At 36.8% G+C, this 15,352-nt stretch overlaps 1 protein-coding gene and 1 long non-coding RNA gene across 6 annotated transcripts in view; one reads left to right on the forward strand and one right to left on the reverse strand.

Annotated features, from left to right (window-relative positions):
* The window catches only part of LOC146396850 (uncharacterized), a 241,208-nt gene extending 233,167 nt beyond the window's left edge, over positions 1 to 8,041 (reverse strand). For all 4 annotated transcript variants that reach the window (XR_014827990.1, XR_014827992.1, XR_014827991.1 and 1 more), the window contains exons 1-2: positions 7,920 to 8,041; positions 5,841 to 5,941 (exon numbers count right to left, since the gene is read on the reverse strand). The gene's annotated coding sequence lies outside the window, so the exon portion shown is untranslated. The remainder of the gene's footprint in view (positions 1 to 5,840; positions 5,942 to 7,919) is intronic.
* Positions 8,042 to 8,095: 54 nt separating this feature from the next.
* LOC106506028 (uncharacterized) overlaps positions 8,096 to 15,352 on the forward strand; it is a 236,815-nt gene continuing 229,558 nt past the window's right edge. For both annotated transcript variants that reach the window (XR_014827994.1, XR_014827993.1), the window contains exons 1-3: positions 8,096 to 8,284; positions 11,960 to 12,091; positions 13,205 to 13,374. This is a non-coding gene — a long non-coding RNA (uncharacterized LOC106506028). The remainder of the gene's footprint in view (positions 8,285 to 11,959; positions 12,092 to 13,204; positions 13,375 to 15,352) is intronic.

The following is a 15,352-nucleotide window of genomic DNA, read 5'->3' on the forward strand; positions in this document are numbered from 1 at the left end:
TTCTTTTCTCAAAACCAGGAGGATGAAGTATATGGAACTACACAGAAATATTGATGATCTTCACTTACCCAATAATGAAATTATAAGATTGATCTTGTGGAATAAGAAAACAAATCTAACTCCTCTTCAATACCACCCTCTCCACCATTCTATCAGCTATGACTGGAGAAGCCCTTATTATATTTTGCAACATACATACATACTGAAAACACATGCATACAAATATAAACATAGAAAACTCTATAAAAGACATAAAAAATTAAATCAGTGTATGGAAGATATCTGTAGTTAAAGCAGTTAAATCAACAGAAACATTTATTTTTCTCATAGCGCCCCCTTAGGAGTCTTCTCAGTGACAGACCCATTACCAAAAAAGAGTGGCTTTAATAGAGGTGGAATTGCAATACACGACTCAAAAGTTCCAGTTAACATGGAGAGTACATTTATTAGTCACTTAAGTCAATCCTATAAGTAGGAATCAATAAAATCAATCTCAACCTTGTAAAAATTAGAAAAAGTGCTCGTTGGTAAAATAATTTCAGAATATAGTACATGGACTGGCAAAAAGAAGGTGGTCGACACTTTGTTCCCTATGTCCCCTCGGCCAAGCCATTTGGTGCAGGGCAAATACTGCACAGCCATATTTGACAGCCCTAATCAATATTAAAGAGCAGCCTGTTACCTTGTTCTCAATACCAAAAGTTTTTTTTTTTTAAACTATAAATTCAAAAGTGAATGGAGTAGCAGCAAATGGGTATCTATCTGTGACTTCAATTGATAGAAACCAATTCCTGTGACATACAGGTGGCAAGGCAAAGATCAGTTAGGTCTTATCAATTTCCTGAGAGAAGTCAAAGTCAAGCAGGGCTAAGTACCCTGAACCATTTGCTACCATTTGAGAAGAGCTGTAGAATGTTAGAGCAGGAAAATTTCTTAGAAATATTCATGTGCACTCCTTTGTTAAATAATAGATGAAGGAAACTGAAGCTAAATGTGTTTGGGGACTTTCTTAAGATCAACGATGCCACAAAGACCTCGCAAATGACTGACCCAAGTCTCAGTGTGTTGTAGAAAATTCATGGAACATATAAATTATAGAAATATGAGTAAATTTAGCATCAGCATCATAAATCTTTCCCCTTTTGTTTTGGCAGAAGTCATTTTTTTTATGCAAGTAAGACATATTCCAAATGCTGGAGTTCCTGTCATGGCGCAGTGGAAACGAATCTGACTAGGAACCATGAGGTTGAGGGTTTGATCCCTGGGCTCGCTCAGTGGGTTGAGGATCCAGCATTACTGTGAGCTGTGGTGTGGGTTGAAGACGGGGCTTGGAACTGGTGTTGCTGTGTCTGTGGCATGGGCCTGAAGCTACAGCTCCAATTCGAACCCTAGCCTGCGAACCTCCATATGCCATGGGTGCAGCCCCCAAAAAAACAAAAACAAAAAAGATATTCCAAATGTGGCTGATGACTCCTTTCATTAATAAATCCATTCAATAAATATTCAGTAACTGTTTGCCATCCCATTCATCTTGCTTTGAATGGTATAGACATCACTTTAAGATATAGACATCACCACCTAAAGACTGACCATACTGATTATATACGTCTTGTCAACACAATAGAGTACCAGCTGAGTACAATGGAATTTAAGATATAGCTTTATTCAGCTTATGTTCCCATTCTTGTTTCTCATTCTTCATAATACAGCATCTCAACCTAGAACATTTTGTCTTTCATATATCTCGTATTTCACATTCATCATTTTCTGTTCCTCCCTCAGAATCAATTGACAACAATTTTTCTATACCTAAATCCTGGGAAATATAACTATTCATGTCCTTTCTACAACACCATGCCATCTCCTGGGAGTCAGGTTTTTGTTATTACAACAATTACATTTTGCTAGTAGCTGTTCTAACCTAAGGCATACTTGAAGAGAAACTTTAAGTAGAAAAAAGTACTTTATCCATGATGTTCCTCTTTATTCAGTCTTCACCAAGAGGCTCCTCTCTCTCTGAATACTTTTCATTTCCAATCCTACTTTCTAGTTCCTAAAAATAAAATGATTATTTTTGAGCTGTGGGTGGAAAAACTAATCTTTAGCATATGGTCGCATCACAGATTGTGACAGTGTTATTTCTCAGAATCAACCAAGGCTCAGTAATTACTCCTTCCGTGAGTTTGATTATCTCTAGGGAACCAGAATGAAGAAAATTTTCAAATTTCTATTGGCATTAAGGAAGGGTGTTAGAGTGATCGGAAACTTTATCTTTCTCAAACTTCAGTCCTTAGTCCAATGTTAATCTCTCATTAAGTTACATATTATCCTGTTCTTTGTACCAGGGTCAGGAAGCTTTGCTGATTAAGTGCTAGGATGACACTTCTGCAAACAGAAAGTCTTCCTGTTTCCTCTCACTTCTGGCATTTTCAGGTGCTGGTCTGTACTTTATAAGGATATCTAGTAATTGATTGCCAAGGAACTACTTACATATGCACAGTATACCATTTTTAGAGAGACTGCCATTTCAAATAAATTTATTCAGAAAATAGATCTACTGCTCAATCATACTGTTGACAAATATTAATTAAAATTACAAATTTAAGGAAACATCAGGAACAAACTTCAGGGTGATATGAAACAGGATTTATTATTTAAAATATATAGAAGCCAGTCGGTTCAGATGTTTCAGAGCCAGAGGGATCAGAAAGATTGTCCAAGAAATGTGAAACATCTTGGGTTTTATCAGAAGCCGCAGTGGTGGATGACAATGTTGGGGTAAGTGAGGAATACATAAATGGATAATCATGACAGTTTTGGATAAGTCATCCTAAATATAACTATACACCATCTCGTCTGGGCCTGATATAGCTTATCAATCTTAAATATGATATATCTAAATGAGATCATATATATATATCAGAATTGGAAAGGTACAAGAATGCAAACAGTCAAATTCCCGATATCAGGCCAGTTTCACAGATGTCCCTATTTAACCTGTCTTTTTAAAAAAAAAAAAAAAAAATCTGTCCTTTTCAATATTTTGATTGGAAATCCTCACTCCACTTCAGGTAACTTGGTAAGGGTTATTCTATGTCTTCTTGTGATCAGCAACAAACTAAACATTTATTGGACTTCCAGGAAATCTATGGTGTATCTATTGTTTGGCCTTATATTTACCTTAAGTGCCAACCAGATTTTCTTCATCACTCTTTATACTAAGTGATTTGCTCATGTCCATAAATGCCTTAGATATTTTCTAGCTTTTTTTTCTTTGTTTATTCTCCCTCTGGAATAAAGGTAGTTGCTTGTCATCTCCATGAACAAATTTCCACATTTATCTTCTGAAGATGTATCTTTCTCCAATTCTTAACAAGTAGATATAATCTTTCTTGTACTTTGAAATGTCAGGGAACTTTTGCATCACTTTTGACTTTACTACTCTATTTTTTGGTCTACTGATGTGATGGTCTATTTAAATTGATTTCAATTTAATTTAATTTAATTTATTTATTTTTATAGCTACACCTGTGGCATATGGAAGTTCCTGGGTTAAGGGTCAAATGGGAGATGCAGCTGCAGGCCAGTGCCACAGTATCACCAAATACAAGTCCTATCTGCAATCTATGCCATAGCTTGTGGTAACACCAGATTCTTAACCCTCTGCACAAGGCCAGGGATCAAACCCACATCCTAACAACACTATGTCAGGTTCTCAATCTGCTAAGACACAAGGGGAACTCCTAAATTTATTTTGAAATGTTGAACCAACCTCACACATCCAGGACCAAACCCTCCTGACTGTGGTGCATAATTATTTTTATCTTTTTGGGTTCAATTTGTTAATACTTTGTGTAAGATTTTTGCAGCTGTGTTCAGGAGAGACACTAGCCTATTTTTTTTCTTGTAATGTTTGATTTTGTGTTAGAGTAATGCCGGCCTCATAGAATGAGCTAGGAAGAGGTTGCAGAGAATTGCTATAATTTATTTTCTAAATATTGGGTAGAATTTACAAGTGAACCCATCTGGGGCTGGCACTTTCTGTTTGGAAGGCTATTATGTATTTATTCAATTTCTTTAATAGATATAGTCTTAGTCAGCCTTCCTATTTCTCCTTTTGTGAGTTTTGGTAGATTGTGTTGTTCAAGGTTCATTTCCTCTTAGATTATCATATTTGTGGGCATTTCTTTACTATCACTTTAATTTCCAAAGAGCTGCAATAATGTCCATTCTTTAATTTATTGTTTTTTTTTTTTTCTTGTCTTTTTAGGACCACACCATGGCATATGGAAGTTCCCAGGCTAGGGGTCCAATCAGAGTTGTCACCGTTGGCCTAGGGCACAGCCACAGAGACACCAGATCAGAGCCGCGTCTGGTCTCAGCAACAACGGATCCTTAACCCACTGACAGAAGGGGGAAGCCAGGGATAGAACCTGCATCCTCATGGATACTAGTAGGGTTCCTTAGCACTGATCCAGGATGGGAATTCTGATTCTTTTAATTCTGATAATATTAACTTGTGTTGTCTCTTAGAGGTTTACCAATGTCTCCAATCTTTTCAAAGAATCAGCCTTTCGTTTTCATTGATTTTCTGTATTAATTTTCTATTTTCAATTTCATTTATTTCTGTTCTAATTCTTACTTTTAATCCTCATTTTCCTTATCTTTAAAATAAAACAGGAGTTCACTTGTGTCGCAGTGGGTTAATGATCCAGTGTTGTCACTGCAGTGGCTCAGGTCAATGCTGTGGCACGGGTTCGATCCCTGATCCAGAAACTTCCACATGCCACAGGCACAGCCCAAAATTAAATAAATTAAATAATGCATGAAAAGGACTTAGCAGTGCCTGGCACGTAATAAACAATTAAAATGTTTGCAATTATTTCTATTACCAGGCTTTGTTAAGAAGAATAGTACTCTGAGGTATTTCAAAGATTGTTTTTCCCTGAGAGAAGCAAGAATGGATTTACCTAGGATATTTACTATGAGAATTTGGTCAATCTCCTGGAGGTGAATCTCACAGTATTGTGTGGATACCCTTACAACTGCATTCCCCTGGAGATTTTAACTCTTGTCTGCCAGCACCAAGCCTCCAGCAATTAGTCAATTACAATTAAGATGTTCGCACTCTGGGTCCCACAGAGGATTCAAATCTCAAGCTCTGCTCTGGTAAAGTCCCGGCTCCTGTATCTGCCTGCCTATCTTTCCAATATTGCGGCCAGTAGTCTGACCTGTGTCCTCCCCTCTCTTATGGATCCAAATAATAAGGTGTTGATTTTTCAGTCTGTTCAGCTCATCTGTTGTTAGAATAGAGTGGCGATATATAAGAGAGGAAACCAGAGGTCATTTCAAGCATTTTTTTTTTTTTTCTGTCTTTTTAGGGCCGCACCTGCAGCATATGGAGGTTCCCAGGCTAGGGGTCTAATTGGAGCTGCTGCTGCCAGCCTATGCCAGAGCCACAGCAACACCAGATCTGAGCCACTTCTGCGACCTACACCACAGCTCATGGCAACACCGGATCCTTAACCCACTGAGCGAGGCTAGGGATCCAACCTGCAACCTCATGGTTCCTAGTCGGATTTGTTTCCACTATGCCATAATAGGAACTCCAATTTCAAGCATTTTTAATTCATTTTCGAGGTGATTTTTAACAAACAAAAATAAATTAAAAACCCCAAAAACTTCTTTCAAGGTATCTCTTCCAAATTATATCTTACAAGCAATATAATTTAGTCAAATTTATAACATTCCTTATAGATTTAAACCACTATTTTACCATTGTTACCTTTGTTCTTAGTCGTTAGAATCCCTTTATCTGACTCAATTATATTAATACATACCGCCTTTGTCCCCTTTCAGTGAAGAATTGGTATTTTGGAGGAATGGTGAGATGAAACGGTCAGAATTCGACTTAAACCTGCTGCCTTTAGTTTTCCAAAACCTGTAATTAATTTGATAATAGTGACTTAAGTACAAAGAAGATTAAGATATAATGCCATTATCAAATGCTATAAAGGCAAAATATAAGCAATAGCTATAGAGGCAAAATATAAGCAATAGCAAACATTATCATTTGATGTTGCACTAATAGATTATCTGCATATTTTCCTCAAGATTCTGCTATTTTTTTTTCTTGCATCAGAAGATGCCACTAATTCCTCTAATTTCTCCATTCACACCTCATTCTGCATTCTTCCTTTTCACTGTGACTGTCACCAAGAGTATCACAACTGTATGCAACTAACATCGTTAGACCAGAGGTCAGGGCAACAGCATGGTCTTCAGTGTGAAACTGTCAACTCTACATACATGGAAAAAAGGTTAAAGAGTACTTAAAGTCTTCAAAGCAGATTTAAAAAATAAGAAAAAGACAACCGCAGTAATACAAACCAATTCTATCTACTACAAAATGCTGCACATGTATAAATAATTACTAAATTCATAATAATGATGACATAGATAATAACAATGAGAAGAAGGAGTGGGAAATGGCTTCTCAATAAACTAGTTACAAAATGATAAAAAGAAGAAAATCAATCCAATGATAATTAAATTAAAAGAAAATTGGTTAAGAGGTAAAATAACCATTCAGAAATTATCTGAGAGCCTAGATAGTATAAGCAGAGAAAGCTGCTAAAGTGGATAATTATACTGGCATTGAAATCTGACCTCAGCTCATAATTACTGGCCCAGATTAAGTGAGTCCATAATTATTTATAATGCCTTGCTTTTATATAGCACATTACAGTTTACAAAACATTTTAATTTTAAAAAATATACTCTAATTTTAGATGTTATAAAAAAGAGAGAGATGTCAGTTATATTTTGGCTTAAGAGCCACAGCTAGTAACAGCCCAGCACTCAGCCGAAATGTTACAGTACACCTCATAATCACGTGCCTAATTCTTTCCATCATTCCCCCTCATCATGGCCAAGACTTTACTAAACTCACCTACTATAAGGGGAGCTGCTTACAAAGAATCTAGGTACTCATAAAGGGATCTGGACCCTGTTTATTATCTGTCAGGTGATTCTGGTAATGTGCAACTATTGCTTGCAGCTGAGAATTTTGATATTCTTATTTCTGAGCAGGAATATTTAAATTTGAGTATCTTGAATAATTTTTACACTAGTAAGTTTTTTTACATCCAATAGTTTTTCCTATTTTCGACAGATTCCAGGTAGATACAAATTTAAATTGGAGTTCAGAGACTAACATATTTATACATGCATAATTGTTTATCTAGTATAAAGTGTGCATATAAATTCAGCTAAACACTGAGGAAAGTATTAAATCATTAGACTCTTAAGGAGCTTTTTAACTATTCCTCAAACATTGAGTTAATAAAACAGTAAATGTCATCACAGCAATTTCCTATTTATGAAGGGCAAAAATGAGTAGAAAAAAATTGTATACACCTGTCCTTAATTTTCCAAACAAGCTCACACAGACATGCATGCACACACATACACACACACTCACAAATATTGAAATTAGTGAAACTCTCCCATTAGTTATTGTTAAAAATATTTTAAGCATTACAAATCTTAATGTTTTCTTTTAAAAATCTTGTTATCTAACCAGTTTTAACAGAGCACTTTTTTTGTTTTTTGCATATAATTTCTAGTTTCATGAGTCAGCCAGGGCCACCAAACTATAATTTACTGACAGATGGTTTTCTAAAGACACAAAAGAGATTCAAATTAAGCACAGTAAAAAAATAAAATAAAATAAATAAGCACAGTAAAGAGAGGGCTCTAAAGTTAGAGAAGGCATAATACACTGACTGCCAACACCAACACTGCTCATGTGTACTGTAATTAGAGCTGAGGTAAGGTAAGGAAAAAAAAATTCACAGGGACAGTATTGTACAGCAGTTACCCCTTATCTGGTGTTTCACTACCCTTGGTTTAGTTACCTGCAGTCAACGGTGTTCTGAAAATATTAAATGAAAAACTCTGGAAACAAGCAGGGATTATGTTTTAAACCGCTCGCTGATTTTAGTGGCAAATCTCGCGCAATCTCGCGGGACTTCATCCTGCTCCGCGACCCGTCCAGCTGTTCACCTATCCTGCCCTTTGTTTAGCTGCTCCTAGGTAATCCAGGTTTTCAGATGACGATTGTGGTAACCCTGGCCCAAGGCACAAGAATAGTGATGCGGGCGATTTGGATATGGCAAAGAGAGGCGGTGAAGTTCCTTCCTCCTCTAAGTAGCCAGGTCTAAGTTCTTGACTTAGGAAGGAAAGGAAAACAAATCTTATATTGAACTTGCTGAAATCTAAGGTAAGAACAACTCTTCTCTCCATGAAATTGTGAGAAAGGAAAAAGAAATATGTGCTAGTTTTGCGCTCTGAGCTTGTCAAACTGCAAAAGTTATTGGCCTCAGAGCATAAGTACCTGAGATAGAAAGGCATTACAGGGAGTTTCCGTTGTAGCCCAGCAGAAACAGAACCCTACAAGTATCCATGAGGATGCAGTTTCCATCCTTGGCCCTGCTCACAGTGGGTTAAGGATCTGGTGTTGCCCTGGCGTAGGTCGCAAACGCTGCTGGATCTGCTGTTGCTGTGGCGGAGGCTGGCAGCTGTAGCTCCCATTAGACCCTTAGCCTGGGAACGTCCATGAGACACAGGTGTGGCCCTTAAAAAAGGACAACAAAAAACGGTATCAGGTTTGTACAAGATATTTTGAAAAAAAAAAAAAAAGAGAGAGACCACATTCACACCATTTTTATTATAATATATTGTTATAACTCTATCTTATTATAACTTGTTAATCTCTTACTGTGCCTAATTTATAAATTAACTTTGTAATAGGTATGCATATAGAAAAAGACAGTATATATGAGGTTTGGAATTATCGAGGGTTTCAGGAATCCATTGGGGTCTTGGAAGCATCCCTTTAAGATGAGGGGGGACTACTTTAGTCACGTTATTAATTTTAAGAGATGAAAGCATAATTTATAAATTAAAAAAACTTTAGAAAAGAAATAACTTTAGGTTTGTCATTTAATATGTGGTACTTTTATCAACTGTCTAATGTGTATTGCATTACTAGAATCAGGAAAGAAACGAAACAATCACATGTAATTTATCTGTATATAAAAGAGAAATTAAATTGGTTTTATTTGATAGCTTTGGTACTTCTACAATTTCATGTAAAGTGTTCACGGATGTCACAAGATTGGAGGCTGCTAAAATAGGAGATAAAATAGCACTATTATACTTTGGAAGGAGTTATTCCATAGCATATTAAAAATACTGGTTTCTCAGAGTCCTAAAAACATTTCCAAGCTTCCCAAAGACATTTTTTGCAATCATGCTGTGACTCATATTTGTATTTAAAGGGCTAACTTCAAGTGATATGTTATGGCAGTAACTCTTAGATCTAGGAACATAAGAGATAAGGAGGCAAACTTATCATGATACATAAGATCTGAAGCCAAGAAACATGGGAATGTAGTAATAACATCCTTATCTGCTGACTCTTGGGCCTTCCAACTCTGAAAGACCCACTTCTAAGTAAAACGCATCTCTGGTTATTTGTTTATGGCTATATAAAAGCTTTTACCTAAATGGCTTCAACAGTAAATAAATATCTAGAAATTAATGAGAATGATGATATGATGGCATACCCTGAATGTCTAAGAGAAATAACTGACATTTTTGGAAGAAAAAAGAAAATTCAGAAAAAGTAAATATCTCTTTATAGAAAAAAATAATATTATTTTATAAATTAACAAACAAAATATAATGATAAATTATACTAATGAGAGCCAGAAAAGCACAAAATACATAAAAATAATTTTTAAATTAGTATGAAGTTCTTTCATAAGATATATAAAATTTGACTGTAGAAGTAAGAGAAATCTAGACGAAATAAGATTTATTTTGTGTATGTTGAATTGTGAATGATTTTCCATTTACTGTGATGTCCTAATGTAACCATACCTCTATTTACTTTTGGCCTCTTTGTCAACCTATTTAAGTGTAGAATAAAATGTTTTCTCATATTTATGACAAATCTGAACAAAGAGCTCTTTAATAGATGTAATGATAATATGGTATATCAACTGTGCCAAAGATTCTTTAATGAAAGTATATAATGTATCTACTTCTGAACTCTAGTTTTTCTTTAAAATGAGTGGAAGAGAATGAAAATGCAAATTTCAGGAAACCACATTAAATCAAGGAAATGAAATAATTTACACCAGAGGGGAAAAATATTTCTGGAAGGATTCATTACTGTCTAGATGTCCATTCACAAATAAATGAATATTATGAGGGCAACAGGTACCCCCCCCACACACACACACTTAAACTGATATGTCCATGCCATACTATTTATTTACTTGCTAAAGTCCCTGTGGTGTGTTTGTGGATATGGAATGTCTCAACTTGTACTTCCAGGAAAGGATCTTCCCTTCTGGAGGTTAAAGTCTTAGAAGCTTATCTAAGGGTAAAGAGAACAAATTCCCAGGCCAGAACAAGACCCAGGATTTCAAGATAGTTTAGCTCTTAGAGAAATTACACTAATTCAACAATCTTTTATGGGATCTCACTCTTTTCTTTTTTGGTCTTTTTGTCTTTTTAGGGCTGTACTTGGGGCATATGGAGATTCCCAAGCCAGGAGTTGAATCGAATCAGAGCTGTAGCTGCTGACCTATGCCACAACCACGGCAACTCTGGATCCGACCCGCATCTGCAACCTACACCACAGCCCATGGCAATGCTGGATCTGTAACCTACTGAGCAAGGTCAGGGATCAAACCCGCATCCTCATGGATACTAGTCAGGTTTGTTAACCACTGAGCCACAAGGGGGAACTCCTGGGATCTCACTCTTGACAAAGAATGCTTCTACCAAAATTCCTATTCCCGTGGATCTGGTCATTAGGAAGAAAGTGGGTACATTTGCATATAGAGACAAGCTCCAAGGGAGTCAACAGTTAAAGCCATGGTACCTTCCCTTTTAGAATTCAATATAATAAACACTCCACAAATTGATTGGAGAAGTTTTGATTGAGACCTATTGGAAAGAAATCAGAAAGGGCCACTTACCATAAGAAGATGGACCCTGTTCTGGTGATCTAGACTTTACAATAGAGTCTTGGGGTTGTTTAGGAAGATGGCTAGCTCCAGGAATATGTCATACTGAATCTGAAAGTTGCTATGGATACCTGGTTTGGTCTTGTGCTCTGGGGAAAATGTATGAACATTTGTCTGTGAATTAACAGAGCTGAAACCTTGGAAAATTACTCAAAGAACAAGGTTTATAATATTTTAAAACCAATTTGGCACCAATGATCCTATTTATCTTAAGTGTGCTTTGCAGGATGTTATTGGTTTGTTATTCCATTGCTTCTTCATGAGTCTACATGGAAAAATAGTTATTCATAATAATTTTATTTCTCCTTGACAAAGAAATAGACTTTATCTTGTGGGGCCTTGTTGATTTCCTGAATGATCAGTCTTCCCTTTTTACACTTTAGTGCTTGGAAAATTTTTGCTGTATTTGTAGTCACAAGGCAAATGTTTAGAAGATTGTAGTACGTATTCTTACTTTTTCCATTTTCTACCTTTAATATATGCTAGTTGGTGGGCTTTGATATATCTTTAAAATCACTATAAATCCTTCTTTATTTCTAGTTAACCATTAGAGACCAGACACTGGCATTGATTATCAATCCCTCCTAACATTTAGTAAAAATGATGGTAGAAGCCTATAAAGACAGCCTCTTGTCCTTGTGGGTTTATTCTCTGCTATTTAATGTGATTTTTACAGGACAGAGAAATAAATCCATACATTTTGTTTTGTTTATACAGAAGTCAGTACACATTTTTAAAAATAATAGACTAGGAGTGGTTTCTCAGGGCTTCCTGAGATGCTGTTTCCCAGGCTTAAGTCCTAAATTCACCCCAAATAAAACTTAACTCTCACCTTTCACATTGTATTTTTTTAGTCGGCAATTATGGCCACTGCAGAAGGGACCAGAGCAGACTTCTCTCCTTTACCTGAACTCTATAAGGAAGGTACCCCCCAGCAGAGGTCCCCTGTGCCCGTCCGTCTCCTCAGGGAGTCCAGAAGAATTTGGGTGAGTCTCTCCTGGATCTTGGAGCTCCCATGTTGGTTGATTATCCTGAGTTTTATTTAGCAGTGTGTTACAGGTATCTGCCCCCCTCAGGTGAAAGAGACTGAGATGGGGGCCTGGTTGAAAGATAACAGGAGGAATACTCCCTCAGCGGAGATGCTGGGGAGAAGTTGGCCAGGGGATATTACCTCAGTGGGGAATACTGAGGGAGGGAATACCTCCTCAGCAGAGTACCTGGGAGGAAGCTGGCTGGGAAATACCTCCTCATCAGGGAGACTTGGGGGAAGCTGGTCAAAAGATACCAGAGGATACCTCCTTATCAGAGATGCTGGGAAGAAACTTGGTTGAGAGATACCAGGGTCTACATACACACTGACGGTGGAGACATTGGGGTGGGGCTCAGTTGAAAGATCTTGTGGTTGGCTCAGTCAATAGAGGCTGAGGGGTCTGGGCTGAGTGGTTAGGTAAGAGGCTGATCTAGTGCTTTTTCTCAGTTTGGCTGCCTTAATAGAATTTGTCGAGATAAAAGTGAAAATATTAGATGAGAGCCTTTGCTCTGAAGAAAGGGGACAAGACTCCCCCAGGCTGGTTACGGTTTTCTCAGGTGACTGAGAAATTTAACAGGGGTGGTAGAGGCTGAGTCCTCATGCTGTGCAGTGGTCCCATAGGGAAACCCACTCATTAATTAAAATCTTCTCAACCAGGGACGCAAATAAGAACTGGCCATTCGATGATCTGAGCACCCGTGGTGTCCTAGATGACACTAGGAGACCCGAGACACCTAAGAGAGAGAGCTAAGGCAACTCTGGGCTAAAACCTAGAGAAATTAAGCTCTCTAGTAGAGCTGGCCCACCACACAATGCCATTAGTAAACTTTATCTCTGACAAATTCAATTTTACAATGGGAAATAGAGTCTCGGACAGAAAAATGAGAACCAGAAAGCCAACTTCCAACTAATGCCCCAGCCAGATTTATTTACGTGCAAAACTTATACTTGCAAGTATCTACTTAATTGAGTATTAATGAAAAAATTGCTCTAAAATAATCAAAATGGGTTCTTTTATTGCATATGCAGTTATTAGAGAAATCTAGCTTGGAAAAAAATTTTTTTTCAGAATTCGTGACCCTGGTGGGATTTCCCTTTGCCCTGACTAACATCTTCATCACTTGGGGTATTTGAGGACCAGCTTGCCTGCTGATGGACCAGACCCAGTGGCCACAACCAGGACCCTTTGGTCCCTGGACTCCTCTTCATGTGGACAACTGGCCAGAGTGCCCTGACTGGGTAAGGGACAAGGGAGCTTGTTAACCTATTCCCTTTTCCTTCTTCTCTCAAGCTGGGCCTCTTTTCCTCCCTTTGAAACCTTTGAAGACACAAAATATTGCTGTTTATCTGTTTATTAGTACTCATATCTGAAAGTTCTGTGTTTCTAGATTTTCTGAGAGACCACAATCTTGAATTCAAGAAAGTGTCTGATTAGGATGGCCATGCCTGTGATTTGTCTTTTATGTTCTGTGTTTTCATTTGTGATGGCCATTCTGCCTTGTGAAGGCAGGTTTGGTTCCACTGTAGAGCCCTCTTGGGCAAATTCTGTCTGGGAAGAGGCTAAGACTAAGAAAAAGATGGTATTTTACTTTAACCCTTTATGGCCACAATATTCTTTAGACTCCAGAGAAAATTGGTTTGGGTGAGACTTGAAATTTCCAAAACTGGTTCTTTTTGAATATACAATTAAAAAAAAAAAAAAAAAAGCTTAAGAAAACATCTTTTCAGAATTCTGACCTTGAAAGCCCTTGAGGGAATAAGTACTGCTAGGAGAAGTGCTTCCTGTCCCTGAACTTTGAGACCAGGACTCTCAGGAATGCTTATCTTATCTACACCATTTCTAATTACAAAACTGAAGGAAAAAAAAAATGGGAGAGAAAGTCATTTTAAAAACTTATTCCAACTGTTGTTTTATTTGTTATTTTTTTGGCCTTTTCTAGGGCCACTCGCAAGGCATATGGATGTTCCCAGGCTAGGGGTCCAGTCGGGGCTGTAGCCACCAGCCTACACCACAGCCACAGCAACGCCAGGTCTGAGCTGCGTCTGCGACCTACACCACAGCTCATGGCAACGCTGGATCCTTAACCCACTGATCAAGGCCAGGGAACGAACCCGCAACCTCATGGTTCCTAGTTGGATTCGTCAACCATCACGACAGGAACTCCCCAACTGTTACTTTAAACTAGTGAGTTTTACTTGTGATATCTAACTTATGACTAATCTTAGAAAATGAATATATGAGATCTCTGGTTATGTCTATGTTCGATATGCATTATATATGTTTTAAGTTTTGGATAGTATTATCAAAAATAATTTTTAAGTGAGTGCTACTTAATTGGCTTAAAGGAAATTAAGTGCTTATATAAATTCTTAAAAAATACTGAAGGTAACTGACCAGAATTAATTTAAACTCATTGTGAACTGGGAAATATTCAGTATTAAATTCATATCTTATTACAAATTAAAATTTGTTGATACAATTAATATAAAAATGTCTTTAGACTCATCAACATTAAGTATAACACCTTCATTGTACCTAGGTTTATAGAAGTTAAATAAGATCTTATTATATCTATTGCAAAATTATTAGCAAGAAAAATAACTTGGTATGATGAAATTTTTATAAGGAAATTAAATACAAATAAAATAAAATAAAAGTAGTAGACTATAACTCATTTAACTTTAATTACAGTAAAGGAATTATCACATAAAATTAGAAATAGCCACCAATAGTAGAAATTTTAGCAACTATTTGTCCCCTAGGTGCCAAGTCCTCTGTTTTGCATTTTAACATATATTGCCTCCAATCCTCATAGCAACACACTGTGTATAGGCAGTAATATTGTTTTAATTGTTTGTGTTTAATTGTTATGTCATTTATGAAAACATTTTGATATAAAATTGTATTAAAACATAAATATATAGGACAGAACTCACAGGTCACTTCAGTTTCTTAATTTTTACCTTTTTCCCTGGAGATACCGCCACCCTACAGAGTCACATTAAAGAAACAACCTGTTATTAACTACAGTGGTCCAGATGTACATTTTGGTAATTCAGTTTGGAGCTTATTCAGATAGTCTCTACTGAAGTGCCTTCACCCCAGAATTTTTTAATTCACATCTGCTGACTGAAACTAAAGTTCCCTTAGTGAGTAAAGAATATTCAAATATGATGCATTAGCAAATGTTTCTTAGGTAGAATCTCTACTATTAGC

The sequence above is a fragment of the Sus scrofa genome, chromosome 14, assembly GCF_054392235.1.
Source record: "Sus scrofa isolate SSC_HxYL_T2T_F1_AM1 chromosome 14, Sscrofa_HxYL_maternal_Yorkshire_Landrace_v2.0, whole genome shotgun sequence".
Lineage (NCBI taxonomy): Eukaryota > Metazoa > Chordata > Mammalia > Artiodactyla > Suidae > Sus > Sus scrofa.